This window comes from Nomascus leucogenys, chromosome 4 (genome assembly GCF_006542625.1).
Source record: "Nomascus leucogenys isolate Asia chromosome 4, Asia_NLE_v1, whole genome shotgun sequence".
Classification (NCBI taxonomy): domain Eukaryota; kingdom Metazoa; phylum Chordata; class Mammalia; order Primates; family Hylobatidae; genus Nomascus; species Nomascus leucogenys.
In genome coordinates, this window is record NC_044384.1 from 58,717,918 (window position 1) to 58,745,444 (window position 27,527).

General features: G+C 40.7%; 1 pseudogene; it reads left to right on the forward strand.

The window, feature by feature from the left end:
• The first annotated feature begins 1,598 nt into the window (after positions 1-1,598).
• The window catches only part of LOC100586245, a 45,618-nt pseudogene continuing 19,689 nt past the window's right edge, over positions 1,599-27,527 (forward strand).

Below are 27,527 nucleotides of genomic sequence, written 5' to 3' on the forward strand. Positions count from 1 at the left end.
AAAACAGCCTGAGAGAGGTTTAACACTTTTTCCAATGTCAGTTAACTAATAAGTATATGATCTATCTGATTCCAAGAATGTAACTATACTACATTTTGCTGTAACTTCCCTGGTACTCAGAACCTTCCACAGCATGGTCCCTATCAATTTTTCCAGTATTACTCTTCTACTATAGCCAGAAATTACTATTAAATTTTAGAAGTGTGTCCTTCCTATGAAGTCTATGTAAATAGTAAAAAATGGGAAGCAAGCAATTGGTCAACCATAGGGAAATAATTTAAAAGAAAATCAAAATTCACTGCAAGAAATATAGCAATTGAAAATAATGTCAGGCCAGGCACAGTGGCTCACGCCTGTAATCCCAGCACTTTGGGAGGTCAAGGCAGGCGGATCACCTGAGGTCAGGAGTTCAAGACCAGCCTGACCAATATGGAGAAACCCTATCTCTACTAAAAATACAAAAATTAGCCGGGCGTGGTGGCGCATGCCTGTAATTCCAGCTACTCAGGAGTCTGAGGCAGGAGGATCGCCTGAACCTGGGAGGCGGAGGTTGCAGTGAGCTGAGATTGCGCCATTGCACTCCAGGCCTAGGCAACAAGAGTGAAACTCCGTCTCAAAAAAAAGAAAGAAAAGAAAAAGAAAATAATGTCTACATGCCTACTTTGACATGTTTCTCATACCTGTAATCCCAGTACTTTGGGAGGCTGATGTGGGCAGATTGCTTGAGCTCACAAGTTCAAGACCAGCTTGAGAAACATGGTGAAAACCTGTTTCTACACAAAATATAAAAGTTAGCCAGGCATGGTTCCATGCACCATAGTCCCAGCTACTTGGGAACCTGAGGTGGAAGGATGGCTTGAGCCCAGGAGGCAGAGGTTGCAGTAAGCCAAGATGGCGCCACTGCCCTCTAGCCTGGGCAATAGAGCCAGACCCTGTCGCAAAAAATAAAAAGAAACGTTTAAAAATAAGATGGATTGAAGGATGAATAGAGAGATATGTGATAGAGCATTTATATTAAAATCTTAACTGTATAAATAAGCGATGAGAATATAGGTGTTCACAGTAAAACGTTTTCAACTCTTCTGTATGCTTCAAAATATTTAAGTAAATCTACTGAGAAAATTGTATATAAAAATTATTATAAATGTGTAAAAAGAGACTGCCTCACCCAAGAAAAAACTAAAGGAAATTTACTAAATTATTAATAGTATCTGTGTTTGGATAGCATCATATGAGTAATTTTTATTTTTTCCTTTTTGTACTTTTTAGTATTTTACAAATGTTTAACAGGCATGTTACCCAATTCTAATAAAAACCATTTTTAAGAAAATAACGATGCGTATTATCTCATACTTTACAATCTTATGGCAAAACTAACAGGACATATGAGAAAGAATGAGAATCAATGGATAGAGGCAGAGAGATAAAATGGAGAGTTGGCCCTAAGACTGCCTCCACGCTTTAATAAATATAACCTGAGGAACTTAAAGGACTGCCCTTTTTACTGAAAGGTCTCTACTATTAAAATATGTCTATTTTCCTTTTTTTCTTGATGATCAAAAAGACCACTTCTAGTGGAAGTCCTTTCACACTCCCTTATGTCCTGTTGCTTAGAGCTGAGCCAGCCCCTGGAGCCCTTGGCTGCCACCAACCACTACTACCCACTTCGAGTGTTAGTGGAGGCCTCCCAGTCCTGTGGAGCTGATGATCTGGTAAATAGCTCTCGAGGCTTTTTAAAAGCATATTCCTGGAATTCTGGCTCCCTACTGTTAAAATAAATAAATTCTCTACACCAGCATGCCAGAATGGAGTTGGGCTTTGGAGCTAAGGTCAAGGGTAGGGTCAATCAGCAGGGGTCTCACAAAACCCCAGAGGCTGACATTTCAAGGCAGGGTAACTTTTTTAAATGTAAAAGTAAGTGTTTGCAGATTCTGGAAACAAACAAACAAACTTGACTTGGCATCTTTTCTTGGGGGTGGAGGCAATCTGTAGTTATCAGATGGTAAAATCATAATTAAATAAAGCTCCAGGCTTTATTTAAGGAGGTAACTTTTCTGAGGTTTAACCTTGTTTTGATCAGGTAATTTTCCGCCACAGAAAAATGGGCTCATATCAAACAGAGTCCTTTTAATGGACAAACTTAAGCACAAAAAGTTGTTTCTAAGGTGGCATCTTTGGCGAAAACACTAGAGAATCAAAAGACTATAAAATTAATATTAAGAAAATATTGAACTTCAATTATATAATTGGCACCATTTCAGTCTTTTAGCATAACACATTACCTGTAACTGCAACCCGGTTTAGATTACTTGAGAAAAACAAACAAACATGTTCTCTAAGTTTGGTATGTATTAAAAAGATCACATAATTCTTTTTTTTTTTTTGATATGGAGTTTAGTTCCTGTCACCCAGGCTGGAGTGCAATGGTGCAATCTCTGCTCACTGCAACCTCCACCTCCTGGGTTAAAGCTGTTCTCCTGCCTTAGCCTCCCGAGTTGCTGGGATTACAGGTGTATGCCACCACACCCAGCTAATTTTTGTAATTTTAGCAGAGAAGGGTTTTCACCATGTTGGCCAGGGTGGTCTCAAATTCCTGACCCCAGGTGATCCACCCACCTCGCCCTCCCAAAGTGCTAGGATTACAGGCATGAGCCACTGAGCCCAGCCCCAGCCTAATTCTTGTATGTTCTAAGTGACCACGCCTGGCCTAATTCTTACATGTTCTAAGTGAAATTAACGCTAGCAAAATAATTAGATTCCGTATAGATCTACAAAAATACATTTATTGTACAAATGCAGAATCACAGAATTAAGCCAGAAAAGGCATTCTTCTTGCCCAAGTTTTTAGAGCACAGTCCTACGTGACACTTCATTTAAAAGGTATCCTATAGTCAAATAAGTTTGGGAAATGGTACATATTAATACCTTACCCTCATCTTGAGAAGCCACAATTCAAATAATCATATTAAAGGTTGCAAGAAATTCTATTATAAGAACCCAGTATAACTTTGTTTAACCGGTAGTTTGTGAAACACACATGAGCATGTAGCACCCCCCGCCCTTTTTTTTTTTTTTTTGAGATGGAGTTTTGCTCTTGTTGCCCAGGCTGGAGTGCAGTGGCACGTTCTCAGCTCACTGCAACCTCTGGCTCCCGGGTTCAAGCAATTCTCCTAATTCTTCTGCCTTAGCCTCCCGAGGAGCTGGGATTACAGGCATATGCCACCACGCCTAATTTTCTATTTTTAGTACAGATGGGGTTTCACCATGTTGGTCAGGCTGGTCTGGAACTCCTGACCTCAGGCGATCCGCCCATCTCAGGCCCCCAAAATGCTGGGATTACAGGCGTGAGCCACCGCGCCCAGCCCCCTACCCTTTTTTTTTTTTAATATCTATTAACATTTTGTAGAACCTCTTTGGGAAACTGCTCTCTAGACTGATGCCCTCATTTTTATAGAAAGAGAGGACACAGGGATAAACCGATTTGCTTAACCAAACAGTCCTTTATTTACTTAGACAAACTCATAGGTAAGTAAGCTACACAGTATTGTTATTTTTATTATTTATTTATTTATTTTGAGACAGGGTCTCTCTCTGTTGCCCAGACTGGAGTGCAGTGGTGTGATCTCCGCTCACGGCAACATTTGCCTCCCAGACTCAAGGAGTTCTCCTGCCTCAGCCTCCCAAGTAGCTGGGATTACAGGCGTGCACTACCACGCCCAGCTAATTTTTGTATTTTTAGTAGAGATGGGGTTTCACCATGTTGGCCAGGCTGGTATCAAACTCCTAACCTCAAATGATCCACCCGCCTTGGCCTCCCAAAGTGTTGGGATTACAGGTGTGAGCCACTGCCCCTGGCCTTTTTCTTTTTTTTTTTTTTTTTTGAGACAGAGTCTCACTCTGTCACCCAGGCTGGAATGCAGTGGCACAATCATGGCGCACTGCAGCGTCTACCTCCTGGGCTCAAGCGGTCCTCCCACCTCAGCTTCCTGAGTAGCTGGGACTACAGGTACACGCCACCACACCCAGCTAATTTTTTGCATATTTCGTAGAGACAGGGTTATGCCATGTTACCCAGACTGGTCTTCAACACCTGGGTTCTAAGTATCCTCCTGTCTCAGCCTCGCAAAGTGCTGGGATTACAGGTGTGAGCCACCTTGACTCTTAAATCAGATTATGTAAATCAAATAACTCAGCATCTGATGTAAATTGAACTATTTTGGGGAAGGGAGTAAATTAACTGTTAATGACCTAGCTATGAAAATATCACCATAAACGGCCCTTACAAAGTTCAGTAGAGTTTCTACTACCCTACAGAATCTTCTCTGATAACTCCCATTCAGAGTGATTTTGCCCTTCTCTGATCAATATGTCATCAAATTCTGTCTTCTATTGTTACCTACCAGCCTCGTGTGTAATCTTATCTTCCTGAGCAGATTGCAAACTCCTAAAAGCTAGAAGGAATTCTTACTTTTCCTTAGAGTCACCTGAGTCACATAATAGTCTCAAGAAATAATTTTGAAAAGCTCACAAATGACCAACTGAATGGAATAGGGTCAGCATGAAGGATTACAGAAGGAGCCAGACATCCATATCCTTTCTGTCTTCAGTGCAACAACTCTCCCTTCCTTCTCATCTTATGGCTAGCAATTACCTCTTGGCAGTTTTTTCTAATGGAACAGAACAGAGCCCTCAGAAATAATGCCGCTTATCTACAACTATCTTATCTTTGACAAACCTGACAAAAACAAGCAATGGGGAAAGGATTCCCTATTTAATAAATGGTGCTGGGAAAACTGGCTAGCCATATGTAGAAAGCTGAAACTGGATCCCTTCCTTACACCTTATACAAAAATTAATTCAAGATGAATTAAAGACTTACATGTTAGACCTGAAACCATAAAAACTCTAGAAGAAAACCCAGGCAATACCATTCAGGACATAGGCATGGGCAAGGACTTCATGTCTAAAACACCAAAAGCAATGGCAACAAAAGCCAAAATTGACAAATGGGATCTAATTAAACTAAAGAGCTTCCGCACAGCAAAAGAAACTACCATCAGAGTGAACAGGCAACCTACAGAATGGGAGAACATTTTTGCAACCTACTCATCTGACAAAGGGCTAATATCCAGAATCTACAATGAACTCAAACAAATTTACAAGAAAAAAACAAACAACCCCATCAAAAAGTGGGCAAAGGATATGAACAGACACTTCTCAAAAGAAGACATCTATGCAGCCAAAAAACACATGAAAAAATGCTCATCATCACTGGCCATTAGAGAAATGCAAATCAAAACCACAATGAGATACCATCTCATACCAGTTAGAATGGCGATCATTAAAAAGTCAGGAAACAACAGGTGCTGGAGAGGATGTGGAGAAATAGGAACACTTTTACACTGTTGGTGGGACTGTAAACTAGTTCAACCATTGTGGAAGTCAGTGTGGCGATTCCTCAGGGATCTAGAACCAGAAATACCATTTGACCCAGCCATCCCATTACTGGGTATATACCCAAAGGATTATAAATCATGCTGCTATAAAGACACATGCACACGTATGTTTATAGTGGTACTATTCACAATAGCAAAGACTTGGAACCAACCTAAATGTCCAACAACGATAGACTGGATTAAGAAAATGTGGCACATATATACCACGGAATACTATGCAGCCATAAAAAATGATGAGTTCATGTCCTTTGTAGGGACATGGATGAAACTGGAAACCATCATTCTCAGCAAACTATCGCAAGGAGAAAAAACCAAACACCGCATGTTCTCACTCATAGGTGGGAATTGAACAATGAGAACACATGGACACAGGAAGGGGAACATCACACACCGGGGACTGTTGTGGGGTGGGGGGAGGGGGGAGAGATAGCATTAGGAGATATACCTAATGTTAAATGACGAGTTAATGGGTGCAGCACACCAACATGGCACATGTATACATATGTAACAAACCTGCATGTTGTGCACATGTATCCTAAAACTTAAAGTATAATAATAATAAAATTAAAAGAAAAAAAAAGGAGGCTGCCATTGCTCAAGGACACTGCTTGATCCTACCAAAATTCCCACGGATCTGTGAGGAGCTCCTCAAATCAGCAGGACATGCCCCTGTCCTGCCCAAAATCTGTTTGGAGATCAAATGGGCCTTACTCAATAATAAAATGGAAGCCTGAATTTATTTCTATTTGTTTGGCCTCTGATTAATTAGGTACATTCTCCAGAATACAAAGCAGCTGCTTTTTTGACCATTAAACTGTGTTCCTTAAAGAGAAGCGAATCCCAGAGTAGGAACAGTTCTAATGATTTGTTTTAGTTTGTTTTATGGCAAGACCTTAGAGAAGTCGAAGAGGAAGAAAGGAGACTCCTTATCCCTCCTTATTGCTGACCATCCAGGCTGACAGTAGTTGGAGAGCAAGCTCCGAGCTGAAAAGATTCAAACACCCATGACCCACAAACTGCAACTGTCAGATTAATTAATTGTTTTTGCCTACAGACAACTCAATGAGTGCTCATTGTGCAGATAACATGTTCTCAGCACTGCTTTAGGCGCCGTGGGATTATAGAAGAGGTATAAAGGTATGTTTCCTCCCTTCCAGGGATTTACAATCTAATAAGCTGAGATAAGACTAACATTGAAAGCAGCTGTGGACAATACAAGGCAGGCTATAGGATCTAGTGCTGACTTTGGGGCCTTGGACTTTAACTGTAACAGAAATTCAGAGAAGGAGGAAAAGTCACTGGGCTGATCAGTCTTACAAGAAGACTTCATGAAGAAAATACAACAGGAGGCCAGGCGCGGTGGCTCACGCTTGTAACCCCAGCACCTTGGGAGGCTGAGGCGGGCGGATCACGAGGTCAGGAGATCGAGACCACGGTGAAACCCCCCGTCTCTACTAAAAATACAAAAAGTTAGCCGGGCGTGGTGGCGGGTGCCTGTAGTCCCAGCTACTCGGAGAGGCTGAGGCAGGAGAATGGCGTGAACCCAGGAGGCGGAGCTTGCAGTGAGCCGAGATTGCGCTACTGCACTCCAGCCTGGGCGACAGAGCGAGACTCCGTCTCCAAAAAAAAAAAAAAGAAAATACAACAGGAGTTGAACATTAAAGGAAAGGCAGCATTCCAGGCAAAGGAGGCAGGCTGTCCTTTTCAGTTTCAGACAATATTGTGTTAATCATTTTACATGCCCCAATTCTTGATTGCTACAAGGCAAAAAGGTATATAAGCACACATACTTTGAATCACTGGGCTATTGCTTTTTTTTTTTTTTTTTTGAGACGGAGTCTCGCTCTGTCGCCCAGGCTGGAGTGCAGTGGCACAATCTCGGCTCACTGCAAGCTCTGCCTCCCGGGTTCACGCCATTCTCCTGCCTCAGCCTCTCCGAGTAGCTGGGACTACAGGCACCCGCCACCACGCCCGACTAATTTTTTTGTATTTTTAGTAGAGACGGGGTTTCACCGTGGTCTGGATCTCCTGACCTCGTGATCCGCCCGCCTCGGCCTCCCAAAGCACTGGGATTACAAGCGTGAGCCACCACGCCTGGCCTGGGCTATTGCTTTTTAAAAATTACCTTTAAGATATGGTTGTCTTAGTGGCCTATAAATAAATTTGCTCAATTTTCCATTTTACCCATTTGGCATGCTCAGGTCAATAATTTGACTTATTGGCTTTAGAGTTATTAATTACATGGATGCAGTTTATTAACAAAAAGAAAACAATGTGCTTACTATGTGCTAAGCTCTGTGTTAGGTGCCGGGGATAAAACAGTGCATAAATAGTCAAGATGCCTGTCGAGTTTAAAAGCGGTAACAGGCCGGGCCCGGTGGCTCACACCTGTAATCCCAGCACTTTAGGAGGCCGAGGCAGGCAGATCACCTGAGGTCAGGAGTTCGAGACCAGCCTGGCCAACAGTGAGAAACCCCCCCGTCTCTACTAAAAATACAAAAATTAGCCAGGTGTGGTGGCGGGCACCTGTAATCCCAGCTACTCGGGAGGCTGAGGCAGGAGAATTGCTTGAACCTGGGAAGCGGAGGTTGCAGTGAGCTGAGATCGCGCCATTGCATTCCAGCCTGGGTGACAGAGTGAAACTCTGTCTCAAAAAAAAAATAAAAAAAGTGATAGCAGACACCAACATACAAAGAACAACATGATTATAATTATAGTATGAGTCATCACAGAAAAACATAGAGCTATAAAAACAGATATCAGAGAAGTCGAATTTATATTGGAAAGGCAGTGACAAATTTCTTGAGGAATTGATAATTTAGGCTGAGACCTGAAGCATGTAGGAGTTAAGAGGTAGGGGGACAGGAACAGAAAGGCAGCCAATAGGCTCTGAAAAGCAGAGCGAGATGAGGCTAGTCAAGTAAGTAGAGCTGGATCATACTTATCTATTTATATTATAAATAAATTATAAATTATAGGAAGCTGAACTATTCAGCAGTGATGACATTTAATTTTTATCCTTTTATCACAAGCTAAAATGATAATTTCTCTTTACAATAAAAATGATTTGAGAAGATGAACTCGAAACAGAAATGCCTTGTTATATTTCATTCCATGTTGTCTTTCACACAGTAGATATCTACAAGATACAAATGAAATGTTAGAATTCCAGCTAAAGTGGTTACCTCTAAAATTATGAAATAAGCTGAGAGAAATCAATACCCCCAGGAGGCAACATAGTGAACTAGCTAGGTGCATGGAATTTTGGAACCAGACTTCCTATCTTGAACTCCTGGGCTCAAGTAATCCTCCCACCTCAGCCTTTCAAGTAGCTGGGACTATAGGCTACCAGCTACTATAGAAACCAGATTCCCTGGGTTGAATCTCAGCTCCAAAAACACTGTCAGTCAACTGGATATGACTGACATCTATAGACTACTTCCTCCAGCAACAACAGAATACACATTCTTCTCAAGTTCACGTGGAGCCTTCACCAAGGTAGATCATATTCTGGGCCATAAAACACACCTTAACAAATTTATTTTATTTTATTTATTTATTTTTTATTTTTTTTGAGACAGAGTCTCACTCTGTCACCCAGGCTGGAGTGCAGTGGCGCGATCTCGGCTCACTGCAAGCTCCACCTCCCGGGTTCACACCATTCTCCTGCCTCAGCCTCCTGAGTAGCTGGGACTACAGGGGCCCGCCACCACGCCTGGCTAATTTTTTTTGTATTTTTCGTAGAGACGGGGTTTCACCGTGTTAGCCAGGATGGTCTCGATCTCCTGACCTCGTGATCCGCCTGCATTGGCCTCCCAAAGTGCTGGGATTACAGGCGTGAGAACAAATTTAAAAGAAAAGAAACCATACAATATCTGCTCGCAGATTACCATGGGATTACACTAGAAGTTAGTAACAGAAAGATAACTGGAAAATTTCAAAACACATGGAGATTAAACAACACACAAATAACATATGGGTCAAAGGAGAAAGTTCAAGAGAAATTTTAAAATATTTTGAACTAAATGAAAAAACAACTTATCTAAATTTGTGGGATGCAGCAAAAGCAACGTTTAGAAGGAAATTTATAGCATCAAATGCATATTTTAGAAAAGAAGGAAGACCTAAAATTAACAACCTAAGCTTCTACCTTAATAAACTAGAAAAAAAAAAGCAAATTAAATCCAAAGTAAGCAGAAAAAATGAGATAATTTTTAAAAGTAGAAATCACCAAAATGGAAAACAGGAAATCAATAGAGAAAATCAACAAAACAAAAGCTGATTCTTTCAAAAGATCAATAAAATCAATAAGCCTCTAGCCAGACTAAGAAAAAAAAGAAAGAGGACACAAATTACTAATATCAGAAATGAAAGAGGGGATATCACTACAGATCCCATGGACATTAAAAGGATAATCTAGTAATACTATGAACAACTCTATGACTTCAAATTTGATAACATGGATGAAACAGACCAGTTCCTTGAGAAACACAATCAGCCAAAGCTCACCCAAAGATAAATAATCTGAATTCTTTAATATATCTATTAAGAAACTGAATCATCATTAAAAACATTCCAGGCCGGGCACGGTGGCTCATGCCTGTAATTCCTGCACTTCAGGAGGGTGAGGCGGATGGATCACCCAAGGTCAGGAGTTCGAGACCAGCCTGGCCAACATGATGAAACCCTGTCTCTACTAAAAATATAAAAAATTAGCTGGGCATGGTATGTGCCTGTAATCCCAGCTACTCAGGAGGTAGAGGCAGGAGAATTGCTTGAACCCAGGAGGCGGAGGTTGCAGTGAGCCAAGATCACACCACTGCATTCCAGCCTGGGCAACAAGAGCAAAACGCTGTCTCAAAAAAAAAAAAAAAAAAAAAAAAAAAAATCCAAAATAGAAGGCACTAGGCCAAGATGGGTTCATTGATGAATTCTACCAAATATTCAGGAAAGAAATTATACCAATTCTCTACAACCTCTTTCAGAAGATAGAAGCAGAGGGAATACTTCCTAAGTCATTCTATGAGGCCAGCATCACCTTAAAACAAAACCAGACAAACACATTACCAGAAAAGAAAACTACAGACCAATATCTCTCATAAACATAGATACAAACATCCTCAAAAATATCAACAAATTGAATCAACAATGTGTAAAAAGGAATTATATTACCACACCAAGTTGGATTTATTCCAGGTTACATACCTGTAAGACTGGTCCAACATTCAAAAATCAAATAATGTAATCTATTACATCAACAGCCAAAAGAAGAAAACTCACATGATCATATCAATAGACACAGAAAAAAAAGTTGACAAAAATCTAACTTCCATTCATGATAAAAAGCCTCAGCAAACCAAGAATAGAGGGGAATGTCTTCAACTTGGTAAATACTATCTACGAATTAGCTGAGCACGGTGGCTCAGGCCTCTAATCTGAGCACTTTGGGAGGTCAAGGTGGTAGGACTGCTTAGGCCCAGGAGTTCGAGACAAGCCTGGGCAACATGGCGAAACCCCATCTCTACAAAAAATACAAAAATGAGCCTGGCGTGGTGGCATGCACCTGTAGTCCCAGCTACTCGACAGGCTGAGGTGGGAGGATCACTTGAGCCCAGGAGGTCAAGGCTGCTGCAAGCTGAGATTGCACCACTGCACTCCAGCCCAGGTAACAGAGTGAGACCCTGTCTCGAAAAAACAAACAAACAAAAAAGAATATCTACAAAAACCTACAACTGACGTCAGACTTAATGGTGAGAAACTTGAAGCATTCCCACTAAGATTAGGAACAAAGCAAGATGTCCATCTCACCACTCTGTTTCAACATTGTATTTCAAGTCCTAGCTAATACAATAAGCCAAGAAAAGGAAAGAAAAATCATACTAATTGGGAAGAAAGGAATAAAACTCTCCTTGCTAGCAGATGCAATGATGGTATATGTATAAAGTCCAAAAGAATCAACAACAAAAAACCTGGAACTAATAAGCAGCTATAGCAAGGGTGCAAAATTCAAGGTTAATATACAAGAGTCAATCATTTTCCCATATATCAGAAATGAACAAGTGGAATTTGAAATTTAAAACACGGTATCAGGTGGCTCATGCCTGTAATCCCAGCACTTTGGGAGGCCAAGGTGGGCGGACTGCTTGAGCCCAGGAGTTCGAGACCAGCCTGGGCAACAGGCGGAAACCCTGGCTCGTGGTGCTGCACGTGGTGGTGCATGCCTATAATCCCAGCTACTCTGGAGGCTGAGGTGGGAGAATTGCTTAAATCCGGGAGGCGGAGGTTGCAGTCAGCCGAGATTGCACCACTGCACTCCATCCAGCCTGGGTGACAGAGTGAGACTCCGTCTCAAAACAAAACAAAACAAAGCAAAACAAAAAAACAAAAAAAGAACAAACAAAAAAATAAACACAGTATCATTTACATTAGCACCCCCCAAAATGAAATAATTAATTTTAAATCTAACAGAATATGTACAAGGTCTATATTAGGAAAACTGCAGAACTCTAATGAAATAAATTAAAGAACTAAATGAATACAGAGATTATTTCATGTTCATGGATAGGAAGACTCAGTATTGTCAAGCTATTCAGTTCTTCCCAATTTGATCTATAGATTCATTGCAAGTCCAGTAAAAATCCCAGAAAATTATTTTGTGGATTTTGACAAACTGATTTGAAAGTTGATTTGGGGGCCAGGCACAGTGGCTCATGCCTGTAATCCCAGCATTTTGGTAGGCTGAGGAGGGTGGATCACTTGAGGTCAGGAGTTCAAGACCAGCCTGGCCAACATGGGGAAACCCCATCTCTACTAAAAATATAAAAATTAGCCAGGTGTGGAAGCACGTGCTTGTAATCCCAGCTATTTGGGAGGCTGAAGCAGGAGAATCGCCCGAACCTGGGAGGCAGAGGCTGCAGTGAGCCAAGATCGCACCACTGCACTCCAGCCAAGGCAGTAGAGCGAGACTTCATCTCAAAAACAAAACAACAACAACAACAAAAAAAAGTTGATATGGAGAGCCAAAAGCCAACAGACCCAGAATAGGCAACACAATATTCAAGGAAAAGAACAAATTGGAGAAATGACACTATCTGACTTTAAGACTTACTACAAAACTGCCGTAATCAAGCAAGCATGATATTGATGAAAGAACAGACAAACAGATCAATGGAACAGAACAGAGAGCCCAGAAAGAGACCCACATGAATACAGTCAACTGTTCTTTGACAAAGAAACAAAGGCAATACAATAGAGAGGAGATAGACTTTTCAACAGATGGTACTAGAACCGGACATCTACATTCAGAAACATGAATCTAGACACAGATCTTAACACCCTCCACAAGAATTAACTCAAAATGGATCACAGACTTGAAAAACACAAGACCATAAAACTCTTAGAAGATAACATAGGAGAAAATTTAGGTGACCTTGGGTTTCATGATAAATTTTTGATGCAACACCAAAGTTGTGATTCATGAAAGAAAGAATTGATAAGCTGGACTTCATTAAAATTAAATTTTTTGCTCTGTGAAAGACACTGTTATGGGAATGAGAAGACAAGCCATAGACTAGGAGAAAATATTTTCTTTTTTTTTTTTCATCTCATACTGGTATCTTTTAATAAAAAAAAAATTAAAAATCAAAGAAAACATCTGGCCAGGGCCAGGAGAAAATATTTTCAAAAAATATACCTGGTAGAGGATTGTTTTCCAAAATATACAAAGAACTCTTAAAACTCAACAATAAGAAAACAAATTACCTGATTAAAAGATAGCTCAAAGATCTTAAGTCACCAGAGCAAAGAAGATATACAAATAGCAAATAAGTACCGTACATGAATGTTTATAGTCGTCTTCTTCCTTCTTCTTTCTTCTTCCTTTCTTCCTCTTCCTCCTCTTCCTCTTCTCTCCTTCCTTCATTCCTTCCTTCTTCCTCCTCTTCCTCTTCTCTCCTTCCTTCATTCCTTCCTTCCTTCCTCTTTCTTTCCTCCTTCTCTTCCTTCCTTCTCCTCCTCCTCTTCCTCCTTCTTCTTTTCTCTCTCTTTTTTTTTTTTTTTTTTTTGAGACAGGGTCTTGCCGTGGCCCCCAGGCTGGAATGCAGTGGTGCAATTATGGCTCACTGTAGCCTCAAATTTCTGGGCTCAAGTAATCCTCCCACTTCAGCCTCTTGAGTAGCTGGGAAAACAGGCACACGCCAGCATGCTCAGCTAACTTTTGTTTTGTTTTTTGTTTTGTTTTGTTTTTGTTTTTTTTGTAGAGGTAGGTTTTGCCATGTTGCCCAAGCTGGTCTCAAAGTCCTGGGCTCAAAAGATCTGCTCACCTTGGACTCCCAAAGTGTTGGGATTACAGGTGTGAGCCACTGTGCCCGGCCAGTAGCTTTATTTTTAATTGCCAAAACTTGGACACAAGCAAGATGTCCTTCAGTAGGTGAATGGATAAATAAACTGTGGTATATCCAGACAACGTATTATTATTCAGTGATGAAAAGAAGTGAGCTATCAAGCTATAAAAAGATATAGAGTAAATGTAAATGCATTTTACTAAGTGAAAGAAGCCAATCTGAAAGAGCTGCATGTTATAAGATTCCAACTATATCACATTCCGGAAAAGTCAAAATTATGGAGACAGAGTAAAGATCATTGGTTGCCAAGGGTTGAGGGGAGGGAGGGAAGAAAAAACAGAGCACAGAGGAGTCTTAGGGCAGTGAAACTACTCTGTATGCCACTATAATCATGGCTACATGTCATTACACATTTGTCTAAACCTAGAGAATGTACTGGAAGAGTGAATCTTAATGTAAACTATGGACTTCTGGATGATAATGATGTATCAATGTGGGTTCATCAGTTATAACAAATGTACCACTCTAGTGGGGGATGTTAAAAATGGGCAAGACTATACACATGTGGGATAGGGGGTGTGTGGGAAATCTCTGTACTTTCCTCTCAATTTTGCTATGAACCTAAAACTGCTCTAAAAAATAAGGTTTTGTTTGTTGTTGTTGTTTTACCAAATAAAGTAGGCAGATTTTAAAAAAAGGTCTTTTTTTAAAAAGAAAAAAATTATTGGACTATGAAACTCAGATAATTGGCTTCCTATTCCCAACAGCCAAGGCCACAGTTGGAAAGATCACCTTGTTCTCAGAGGCACACTAGAGTTTGGAGGTTAAAGAAATTTAGAAGGATAAGGCCAGGGCCAGGGCCAGGCCAGATGTGTGTTCTCTTCTATGTTGCAATTTGCTCCTCAAATTTCTGACTAAACTAAAACTAAAGGCATAGTGGTAGATAAATGGTTTATTTTATACCATAAACTGAAGCATGGTCACTAAGAGAAATTTAACTCTAAATTCAACATTTAGTTGTGTGCAAAATAAAATAATATAGCTGTAGGAGACTAGAACATTTCAAAGTCAACTTATGGATGAAAATGACAAATTCCACTCATTCATTTATTTTTGCATCCTATTGAAACCCTATTAAAATAATAATAAAGGGATTTTTTTTTTGAGACGGAGTCTTGTTCTGTCACCCAGGCTGGAGGGCAGTGGCACGATCTCAGCTCACTGCAACCTCTGCCTCCTGGGTTCAAGCGATTCCCCTGCCTAAGCCTCCCAAGTAGCTGGGACTACAGTCGTGCACCACCACACCCAGCTAATTTTTTTGTATTTTTAGTAGAGACGGGGTTTCACCATGTTGCCCAGGATGGTCTTGATCTCCTGACCTCATGATCTGCTCACCTCACCCTCCCATAGTGCTGGGATTACAGGCCTGAGAGCCACCAAGCCCAGCTGGGATTTTTTAAAAGACAGAAATCCATAGGGATATAAAGGACCAGAAAGGAGACAACAGGAACAAAACTTTGGAAGCTGGAAAGGGATGGATATATGACAACAGATCTAGCAGATTTGAGAAAGCTAATGTCTAAACTGGCAAACAGGAAAGCCTGGAAGCAAACACATATACAAGGATTTTCCAGAGACTTAGGAATTGGTGGCATCAGCTATAGTTGGAAGTTGGGGCTCAAAATAGAAGGCTAAGTCAAAACTCTATGAAGTAGTTACATTCCCAGATCTCCTCTTCAATTCCGCAAAGCTGGATGACTGTCTTTTACCTCGCAAAATAATGGAGGTTTATTCTTTAAAGGTGAAACAGAGGTTCCTGGCCTGTGAGCACAACAGGCACACCTTTAGTTGGGGGTATTAGTCTAAAGCAGAAGTATTAAGTGAATGTTTGTAAATTTTGTGCTGAATCCTATAAGCCCTCTTCCCCTTTTAAGCTCACAGGGCACTACATCTAGATATTAACCTCCAGGAAGGTGATTGGAAGATCTTCTCTGAGGAAAATTAACCCTCCAAGGGGAAACACCTAAAGGTACAGATAAAGGGATTCCCCAGATAATTGATCCAGCCAGATCATCCTCTGTTAAAGCCCTACCCATGTGCTCAAAGATTTCTAGTCGGCTTCTTAGTGTCCCTCTTTTGAATGTGAACTTACAACCAAGGACCACCGAATACTGGAGAAAAGTCTCTGGTAAAAAAAGGTAAAAACCAAAACTAAGTGGAAAAAGAAATATGGAGAGAACAGAGCTATTCATAGTGTTATTAGTCTATTTTCACACTGCTGTAAAGATACTAACTGAGACTGGGTAATGTATAAAGAAAGGGGGTTTAATTGACTCACAGTTCTGCATGGCTGGGGAGGCCTCAGGAAACTTACAATCATGGCAGAAGCAGAAGCAGGTATGTCTTACACGGTGGCAAACGGGAGAATGCCTATGCAGGAGGAAATGTCAAACTCTTATAAAACCATCAGATCTTCTGAGCACTCACTATCACGAGAACAACATAGGGGAAACCACTCCCATGATCCAATCGCCTCCCACCAGGTCCCTCCCTTGACATTTTGAATTGTAATGGGGATTACAATTCAAAACAAGATTTGGGTGGGGACACAGAGCCAAACCATATCATGTGGAAATGAAAATGTCAAATAATAAATCAATATCTTTAGAGAGATCAGATGATATTGAATATATAAAAGAACAGGATCATGTAAAGACAGCTCTTGGAAATTAAAAATGTGTTCAGATAAATAAAAATATAAGTAGAAACACTGGAAAATACAATTGAAAAACTCTTCCAGAAAGTAGGGTTAAAAAAAAAAACAGAAATAGAAAACTGAATTGAAGAGTTAGGAAAAATAAAGGATCAGTTCTAGAGATCAACATAAAACTAGCAGAAGTTCTAGATAAAGAAATGAAAGGAAGAAAATTATCAAAGAAATAATTCAAGAAAAATTTCTAAAAATGAAGGATTCAAATTTTCAATTGAAAATATCCAACACTATCAATAAAAATAGACTCACCCCAAAGCATATCATTTTGAAATGTATTACAATAAGGAATAAAGACAGCATTCTACAAGCTATTAGAAAAAGCAGGTCATATGCAAAGGATCAAGAATCAGAAAAGGTTTATACATCTCATTAGAAATAACTGGAATCTAGAAGACAATAAAGAAATACCTGCAAATTTCTGAAAGAAAATTATTTCCAAGTGATAATTCTAGACCAAGCTAAACTATCAATCAAATAAGAGAGTCAAATAAAGACATTCTCAATCACAAAAGGTTTCAAAGCTTTACCTTTCATGTATTCTTTCTCAGGAAACTCAGACAATGTGCTTTATTAAAACAAAGGAGTAAATCACAAGCAAGGTGTAAGAAACAGGAAACAGGCCGGGCTCAGTGGCTCACACATGTAATCCCAGCACTTTGGGAGGCTGAGGCAGGCAGATCACGAGGTCAGGAGATCGAGACTATGCTGGCTAACACGTGAAACCCCGTCTCTACTAAAAATACAAAAAAAATTAGCCAGGCATGGTGGCGGGTGCCTGTAGTCCCAGCTACTTGGGAGGCTGAGGCAGGAGAATGGCGTGAAGCCGGAGGCGGAGCTCGCAGTGAGCCGAGATCGTGCCATTGTACTCCAACCTGGGCGACAGAGTGAGACTCCATCTCAAAAAATAAAAAAGAAATAAAAAAAAAAAAGAAAAACAGGAAACAAAAGGCCCAATATAATAGAAAAGCCAACAGAATTCTCAGAATGGTGGTGAAGAAATATCCCAAGACTATGCCTACCTACTGGGATAGAGGGCAATTGGTCTAGACTGGAACAAGCCAGAAAACACAGGGAAAGCTTCTTAAGATTAAATTGATGAAACACCTGATACATCTGAATGTATTAAGAGATTTAGACAATTAGTGGAGACTTGGGGGTTGACTTAGTGAAAAAATATTTATATATAGATAACAAGGCAAATGAAAGACATTACACAATAATTAATACTAAAGAAAATTAAAGAGTCATACAGAAAAGACTAAATAATTATAGTTTCCTATATGGCTTAGCTGTGAATAGTATTTACATAGTCATAATATGCATATGTATAGTTAGATCCATATTATTTATATCATTATCTTTGTTAGATCCATATTATTTATATAATAATTTTATAATATAGTACTTATATAATTTAAATTTTTTTTGTTTTTGAGACGGAATTTCACTCTTGTTGCCCAAGCTGATGTCCAATGGCACTATCTCGGCTCACCACAACCTCCACCTCTAGGGTTCCAGTGATCCTCCTGCCTCACTGAGTAGCTGGGATTACAGGCATGTGCCACCATGCCCAGCTAATTTTGTATTTTTAGTACAGACAGGGTTTCTCCATGTTGGTCGGGCTGGTCTCGAACTCCCAATCTCAGGTGATCCGCCCACCTCGGCCTCCCAAAGTGCTGAGATTACAGGCGTGAGCCACCATGCCCAGTCATTTATATATTAATAAGTAATATGGATATAACAAAAATCATAACTGTATTGGGAAGATGGAGGATAGGAAGAAGATGGAGGATAGGAAGAACTCAAGTATGTTGTGGGAACATGTGGGGGAGGGGAAAGATCTAAATATTTGTCTTCCTTCATGCAGTTTTATTCATAATGCCTAAAACTAACAAATCATAAAATAGCAGTATAAGTGTATTATTTAGATAGAGGTAAATATCAAAATTATTAGATAAAAGGAGACGTGGTAAAGGATAGCTGTTTTTCCTAATAAACCTTGAGAAAGTACTTGGTTCTTTCAAGTATAGGCATGTATAATTTTGATAAAAGCCAAAGTAAAGAAGTTTGGGCCCGGCGTGGTGGCTCACACCTGTAATCCCAGCACTTTGGAAGGCTGAGGCGGGCAGATCACGAGGTCAGGAGATCGAGACCATCCTGGCCAACATGGTGAAACCCCGTCTCTACTAAAAATACAAAACATTAGCCGGGCGTGGTGGCAGGCACCTGTAATCCCAGCTACTCAGGAGGCTGAGGCAGGAGAATCGCTTGAACCTGGGAAGCAGAGGTTGCAGTGAGCTGAGCTCGAGCCACTGCACTCCAGCCTGGGTGACAGAGTGAGACTCTTGTCTCATTTTGTATCTGTGGAAGATACAAAATGAACAAGATCCAGTGCCTCAAACTGCTTATTGTCAAGTTGGCAGAAGAGGGCTTTTGGGTGATGGTTAATGTGATGTGCTCTGAGAGATTAAAATGAAAACTATGGGAACCCTGAGGACAGAGAGGTTATACGCTTTGGGGATAAAAATATTTCTCTTGTCTGGTGAGGGAAGTATGGTATGATTTCATCTGATGTAGTGAAAGCAGGATGTACTGAGAAACAAGGCCAGGGAAGGAAATTGAGGACAGACCTCTGGATGACCTTAAATACAACATTAAAGCTTTTGGAACCCAGTGGAAAACTGTTAGGTATTTGGAACAGGGAGTTGATATGATCTTAGCTGTAATTTAAGAAGATCATCTGGGAGTAATATATAAATTGGATCGAATAGAGAAAAAAAGAAGGCAAGAAAATGAGAAAGAACCTAATTCAATAACCCAGGGCAGACGTATGAGAGTCTGAACTTGAACAGGGTTGGTAGAAACAGGAGGGCAGGGAAGGATAGGAGATATTTCAGAGACAATAGTTAAACTCACTTTTCATAATTTATCTATTTGCTTCTGCTTTACTCCTGTTGGAAATTCTTCATGGGGACTGTAGCTTTTTTTTTAGTTGGATTTTTATTATTATTATTTTTTGTCTTAAAAAAAATTTTTTTTATTATACTTTAAGTTCTAGAGTACATGTGCACAACGTGCAGGTTTGTTACATACGTATACACGTGCCATGTTGGTGCGCTGCACCCATTACCTCGTCATTTACATTAGGTGTATCTCCTAATGCTATGCCTCCCCACTCCCCCCAACCCACGACAGGCCCCGGTGTGTGATGTTCCCTTTCCTGTGTCCAAGTGTTGGCTGATTATAAGGAGGCCAGGAGCCAAGTAAACCACATTGATTTGTAGCTTATTTAAAAAAAAAAAAAGCCAATCGGTTAATAAGCCTTAGAACATTCTGATCTTGGTACAAATGCTTGATGTAATCTTATTTTCTAACATTATATTTCATTTCAGTTGGTTGCTATATTGTTGACTAGGGACTTCAAAAAGAACTCTGTTTTACTTTTCATCCTCTCATTATTCTTATGAGTCGAACTGTTTTTTTTTTTTGAGACAGAGTCTTGCTCTGTTGCCCAGGTTGGAGTGCAGTGGTGTGATCTCGGCTCACTGCAACCTCTGCCTCCCCAGGTTCAAGCGATTCTCCTGCCTCAGCCTCCCAGGTAGCTGGGATTACAGGCACCCACCACCACCACCACCATGCTGGGTTAATTTCTGTATTTTTCATAGACACGGGGTTTCACCATGTTGGCCAGGCTGGTCTCGAACTCCTGACCTCAAGTTATCCACACGCCTCGGCCTCCCAAAGTGCTGGGATTACAGGCATAAGCCACCACGTCCAGGGAGCCAAACTATTTTTAAATAAATTAAGAAATAATAATAAATTAGCAAAATCAATTACTTTCAGTCACTACAGTGATGACACAGCCAGTCACACTGACTTCAGTTTCTTCCATATTCCCATTCTACCTATCATTCACAACACTGTCAGATTAATGTTCCTATTTAATATTTAACCACCCACTCAAATTTATATAGTGATTCCTTAATGCCTGCCCCCACAAAGCTACAAATTTTCTGCTTGACATTCAAGGCCTCCAAGACCCGGTCCCATTCACCTGTGCACCTTTACCTTCAATGACGTCTAACACCACACCTCCACTCCATCCTGACTGTCTCTTTATTACCCCCTACCCTCACCACGCACATTTGCACCTCAGTGTTTTGCTTTCTGGCCTTTCCTACCTGGAATTCCCTCCCTTAACCTTTACCCTTATTCGGATTCTTACTTGCCCTTTAAAGCAGTGTTTTTCCATCTCTGCTTTCCTCTGAGAAAATGAGATCAGGCAGAGTCTTCCCAAGTATCAGCAAAGGTGGTCAGTAGCAACTCAACTTAATTCTGAACAGTTTAGTAAACCCAGGAGAAAGACTACATACAGTTCGCGGTGGTTCTGGAAAAAGACCAAAGGTTGACTCTCATTGGCCTGGATAGGGGCACATGCTCACCCCTGAACCAATTACAGCACTTCTGGCTAATTCGGCCTGGGTCACATGATCAAGCTTTGAACTAGGGGCACGGGGCCAGTCTCCCGTAGGCACAGGCCAAGAATAGCAATCAGGGCATTGTCCCTGGAAGAGGAGGAAATTATCCTGGGCAGACAAAAACAGTGGATGTCCGCCATACATTTTCTATCTCACATACCATTTAGAATATTACAGACTCTCTTTCAAATACTTAAATAAGATATACTTTCTTGAGGATTCTATTTAATTTTGAAGCACGATGGTGAAAACATGTACGGGCACGATGTGGCATCTAAAAAAGTGGAGAGTTATCTTTTTATTCTCCTTCTGTAAGCATTGTTAGTCAGGTCAATCATAACCTACAGTAAAATAATATTGCCAGACAGCTGGCACTGGGGCTTATGGCTGTATTCCCAGCACTTTGGGAGCCTGATGCAGGAGGAATGCTTGAGGCCAACTGTTCCAGGCCAGCCTGAGCAACTTAGTGAGAGCAAGATACTGTCTCTAAAACAAAAATTTATAATAGTAATATTGCCAGATTAATCTTCCTCAGTTATTGATTGACAGATTTGAAAAGGACTAATTCATGTGGTATTAAGCGTCTTAACTAAATCAAGCATTTTGTCCTTGTTTCCTGTGCCGTTAGACACTGATGAACTTCTAAATTCATCCTTTTGAATGCATCAAAGGAATGAAGACATTCACCCTTTGGCGCATTCAAAATAGAAAACAAGTTTGGTAATAGGTCGTAATGACCATAGTTATAAAAATAAACAGTAATTTAGCTTTAGGCTGGGTGCAGTGACTCACCCCTGTAATCCCAGCACACTGGGAGGCCAACTTGGGCAGATCGTTTGAGCCCAGGAGTCGGAGACCAGCCTGGGCAACATAGCGAGAATCTCCTCTCTACAAAACATACAAAAATTAGCTGTGTGTTGGCTGGGCGCAGTGGCTCACACCTGTAATCCCAGCACCTTGGGAGGCCGAGGTGGGCGGATCACCTGAGGTCGAGAGTTCCAGACTGTCCTGACCAACACGAAGAAACCCTATCTCTAGTAAAAATACAAAATTAGCCGGGCGTGGTGGTGCATGCCTGCAATCCCAGCTACTCAGGAGGCTGAGGCAGTAGAATGGCTTGAACCCGGGAGGCAGAGGTTGCAGTGAGCAGAGATCACACTATTGCACTCAAGTTTGGGCAACAAGAGTGAAACTCCGTCTCAAAAAAAAAAAAAAAAAAGTAGCTGTGTGTGGTGACATGCACCTGTGGTCCCAGCTACTTGGGAGGCTGAGGCCAGGGATTCGCTTGAGCCCAGGAGGCGGAGGTTGTAGTAAGCCGACATCCTTCCACTGCACTCCAGCCTGGCCAATGGGAGTAAAACCTTGTCTCCAAATAATAATATAATAAATAAATTAATTAAACTAAAGAGGAGAATGGGGGGGATAGGAAAAGAAGGGGAAAAATTGGAACTTTGAAGTCAGAGTACTCCAAATCCATTTTCCCACCATTTACTAGGTATAACTTTGGCAAAATTTTGCACTTTCTCCAAGCCTCAGTTTTCTGTATGTGTAAAATGAGAATAACAACTGTATATAGGTTGTTTTAAGGATTAAATGAGACCATGCATGTGAAATATTTAGCACAATAACTGGAGTAAAGCCAAGTGCTAATTAGCAACGTATATATATTATTTTATTTATTTATTTATTTATTTATTTATTTATTTATTTATTTTGAGATGGAGTCTCACTCTTTCGCCCAGGCTGGAATGCAGTGGCATGATCTCAGCTCACTGCAACCTCCGCCTCCGGGGTTCAAGCGATTTTCCTGCTTCAGCCTCTGAAGTAGCTAGGTCTACAGGTTTGTGCCACCACGCCTGGCTAATTTTTTGTATTTTTGATAGAGACAGGGTTTTACTGTGTTAGCCAGAATGGTCTCGATCTCCTGACCTCGTGATCCATCCGCCTCGGCCTCCCAAAGTGCCACCGCCCCTGGCCCATTATTATTAATATTAATTCTTCAGGTAAGTTATTTGAAGGAAGGGATGAACCATCTAATACTTTGGAAGCAGGATCAGAAACAAATTGAATGGGTTAGGCTGGGTGTGGTGGCTCATGCCTGTAATCCCAGCACTTTGGGAGGCCAAGGTGGGATCACAAGGTCAGGAGATCGAGACCATCCTGGCTAACACGGTGAAACCCCATCTCTACTAAAAATACAAAAAATTAGCTAGGCGTGGTGGTGGAAGCCTGTAGTCCCAGCTACTTGGGAGGCTGAGGCAGGAGAATGGCGTGAACCCAGGAAGCGGAGCTTACAGTGAGCCAAGATCACACCATTGCACTCCAGCTTGGGTGACAGAGTGAGACTCCATCTCAAAACAAACAAACAAACAAAAAACTTGACAGTACATTTGCAAGCATAAACCAAGATGGGTCTGGCTAGATTCCTGAGCAAAGAGCTAGAGGGGTCCCTTGTGGATGTCAGGGGGTGAGGGTCAGCCACAACTGCTTTTGTAAAATCAGGGATTGTTGTGTCTTCCTCACATCTCTATCATGTGTGACTGTATCCCAGGACACAGCTGTGGAATGAGTGGAAGAATGACTCTAGGATACACTCATGAGGACATATGTCCATTCAGAAATCATGAAGTGATTCTTTAAGAATTTTATAAACCATCTTTGGGCTGGGCACGGTGGCTCACACCTGTAATTCCAGCAGTTTGGGAGGCTGAGGCGGGCGGATCATCTGAGGTGTGAGACCAGCCTGGCTAACACAGTGAAACCCCGTCTCTACTAAAAATACAAAAATTAGCTGGGCGTGGTGGCACATGCCTGTTATCCCAGCTACTCTGAGGCAGGAGAATAGCTTGAATCTGGGAAGTGGAGGTTGCAGTGAGCCAAGATCGCACCACTGCACTCAGCCTGGGTGACAGAGCCAGAATCCGTTTCAAAATAATAAAAAAAAAATTATAAGCAATCTTTAATTTCTAGAAAAGGAGAGATCATGATAACCATACCTATCTTTGTAAGTGATCACTGAATGTCCTAGCAGCATATGGATCCCTAAAAACCAGCCAATCAACACCTTAGCCTTGGTTGCTATGTTGCTGCTGTTTCCAGAATACCTGAGCTCTGGACAGGTATGCAGCACAATGGGCTATGAGGCTGGGATCAGATTCAAAGGACAATTCATTTTCAAATTCAGTTCGGCTGATTTGCTGAATGTGTGTGGAGTGGTCAAATCAAAGCCTCTTCAGGTAGTTTTAAGTACTTAGATTTGTTTACCTTGTTTCTTTCTTTTTTAAAAAAGCATTGGCTGGGCGCGGTGGCTCACACCTGTAATCCCAGCACTTTGGGAGGCTGAGGTGGATGGATCACCCGAGGTCAGGAGTTCGAGACCAGCCCAACCAACCTGGTGAAACCCTGTCTCTACTAAAAATACAAAAATTAGCTGGGCGTGGTGGTGGGTGCCTGTAATCTCATCTACTTGGGAGGCTGAGGCAGGAGAATCACTTGAATCTGGGAGGCGGAGGTTGCAGTGAGCTGAGATAGCACCATTGCACTCCAGTCTAGGCAACAGAGCAAGACTCCGTCTCAAAGAAAAAAAAATAAAAAAAGTGTTGGCCGGACGCGGTGGCTCACGCTTGTAATCCCAGCACTTTGGGAGGCCGAGGCGGGCGGATCACGAGGTCAGGAGATCGAGACCACAGTGAAACCCATCTCTACTAAAAAATACAAAAAAATTAGACAGGCATGGTGGCGGGCGCCTGTAGTCCCAGCTACTCGGAGAGGCTGAGGCAGGAGAATGGCGTGAACCCGGGAGGCGGAGCTTGCAGTGAGCCGAGATTGCGCCACTGCACTCCAGCCTGGGTGACAGCGCGAGACTCCGTCTCAAAAAAAAAAAAAAAAAAAGTGTTATTCTGGTGTATCTTGTCTACCTGTTCAGATCGCTTGCTGGCTGCCATTTGTGAAAATTACTTAAATGTGGGCTGAGACTGCAAATAAAATAGTAGTGACAACAACAGATTTTAATCAATAAAGACCACATACATTGAGAAGGCAATATATAAAGATATAAGAAAAAGAAGTAAAAACACTTTTAACAATTACCTAAGTGCTGTGTAAATAAGGTTTAAGAATGGTGATTGAGACTGAGCTATATAAAGTTCAATAGGGTGTGATGACAGAGCTATTACAATATGCATGAAAAATGTCATTTTTTAAAAAACAAAAGACGTATTCTATAACTACTATACCATTAGATTTTGGCTAAAAGTATTGAAAAACAGAAGGCTAAAAGAGAAAATGTGTTAAGAAAACTAATATTATAAAAGAAGGTAAATAGGCTACAAATAAAGAAATATGAGATTGAAAGATGTTTGATGAGTTTTTGCTGAACCTGAATTTTTGCAGAGGAGTGGTGAGGTGAAGGTGTTGGGAAGGGGTGGAGGAATCTCTAGCCCTCCATATCAAAGAAAAGCCAGGATTTTAAGCCCAGAGCCTGGAACTTTCTTGGGACTCTATAATGACCAGCATCTGCCACTGTAATTACGAAACGTGTTACCTGACCAACTTCATGCTACAATGTTAGCTTATTGGTGTGAAGCAAAACAAAATTTTACTTTCTTAACATCCTTTAAATAGGTGTTACTTCCCTTCATAGCACTGCCATGCTTGGTCAGGGAGGAAGGGAAAATCTAAATCCTCATGTAACAGCTTTAAAAATGTTCCAGCTATTATTTTTAAGCCTATACATTTTCCCCTCTAAGATTCTCTAACTTCTTCTGTTTTATGTTTTTTTCTTTCTTTGATGTTTTAGGTGTTTTTAATTTGCTCTCAATACAAGTGCCAAATACTTATTAGAAGTTCTTTAGATCTTGCCTTTAGAATGTACAATGTAAAATTCTAAGTTTATAATCAGAACAAAAATAATTTTCCTTTAATTTGTGTGGCATATAATTTCCAAGTATTTTTTTCTTTGTTATAACTGAATATCACAACTTATTTCAGGATCAAAATATAGTGTGAGGAAGAAAAGATTTATCTAGTGATCAAACCTAAATTTAATTTTAACATTTTCCCCTGGGGTAAAATAGGGATGAAAAATAAGTTATGAATGTCTATATTCTGGCCATAGTTTAAATAGATAATATTTTCTGTCTTCAGTGATATTTTCATCTAATATCCAATATTTCTTAAATAATTAAAGAAAACCGCCTAGAGAATAACAGAAATTACGAGGAAAGTCTTATATATAAAATAACGAATTAACTATTGCTAGTTAAATTTATGTTTATGTTTCTTTAAAAAAAAAAAAAGATGGCCGGGCGCAGTGGCTCACGCCTGTAATCCCAGCACTTTAGGAGGCTGAGGTGGGCGGATCATGAGGTCAAGAGATTGAGACCATCCTGGCCAACATAGTGAAACCCCGTCTCTACTAAAAAAAATACAAAAAATTAGCCGGGCGTGGTGACGCGCGCCTGTAGTCCCAACTACACGGAAGGCTGTGGCGGGAGAATTGCTTGAACCCGGGAGGCGGAGGTTGCAGTGAGCCAAGATGGCGCCACTGCACTCCAGCCTGGCAACACAGTGAAACTCCGTCTCAAAATAATAATAATAATAATAATAATAATAATAGTTACAGTCTATGACTAGCCTGATCATAAATCAGTGCAGCACCTCTCTGAGTCTTAACAGATGCTCCACTTATTTCACTTATAGTCATCTCTCCTTTAGCACTCAGTCTATGTTGGTGTCCCAAGGTGCTGCTCCTAAGGCACATCCATCAGCCTAAACTTTCATCATTTTCCCTGGTAGTGTGAGCAGAGGACTAGTAGTACTTGAGGGTTTTTTAGGCTCTTAGAAATCTACAAGACTCTTATCTACTTCACAACAAAATCAAATGCCATGCAAGATTGTGGCTTTTATATCAACCATCATGGCCACAAAACATAGATAATAGATATAGATAATCTCTATATATAATTGTATGGACTTTTATATATATTACATACAGATGGTAGTTTGGACTTTTTTTTTTTATTATTACTAAAAGCGATAACTAATTTCTCCGGTTAATTTTGAGAAATGTTTTATAAGTCTGAGGATGCAATTTTAAAGACAATCCAGCAAGTGCTTTCTAAAATTGTCCACTTGGCTCAGATGAGTCTCCATGTTTGAGTGCGTTTTAGACTAGTTCATTGAACATGATAGAAGATATCAAGGATTCAAAATCTCCCAAACACTTGAAGCTTGTAAGTTATTCTTGTGAGTATCCACTTGAGAACATTTGCAGGGAAGAGCAAGCATCAAAGGAATTGTAGTTTGGTTAAAAACAAATAAACAAACATAGGTTGAGTCCAGAAAGAACTGGAGCTTGAGCCCTGCAGTGTCACATACTGGTTGTGTGGGTTTGGGTAGTTTCTTAACATCACTGACCTCAGTTTCCTCAGCTGTAAAACGAGAGCAACACTTACTTGATAGGGTTGATGTGAAGGCT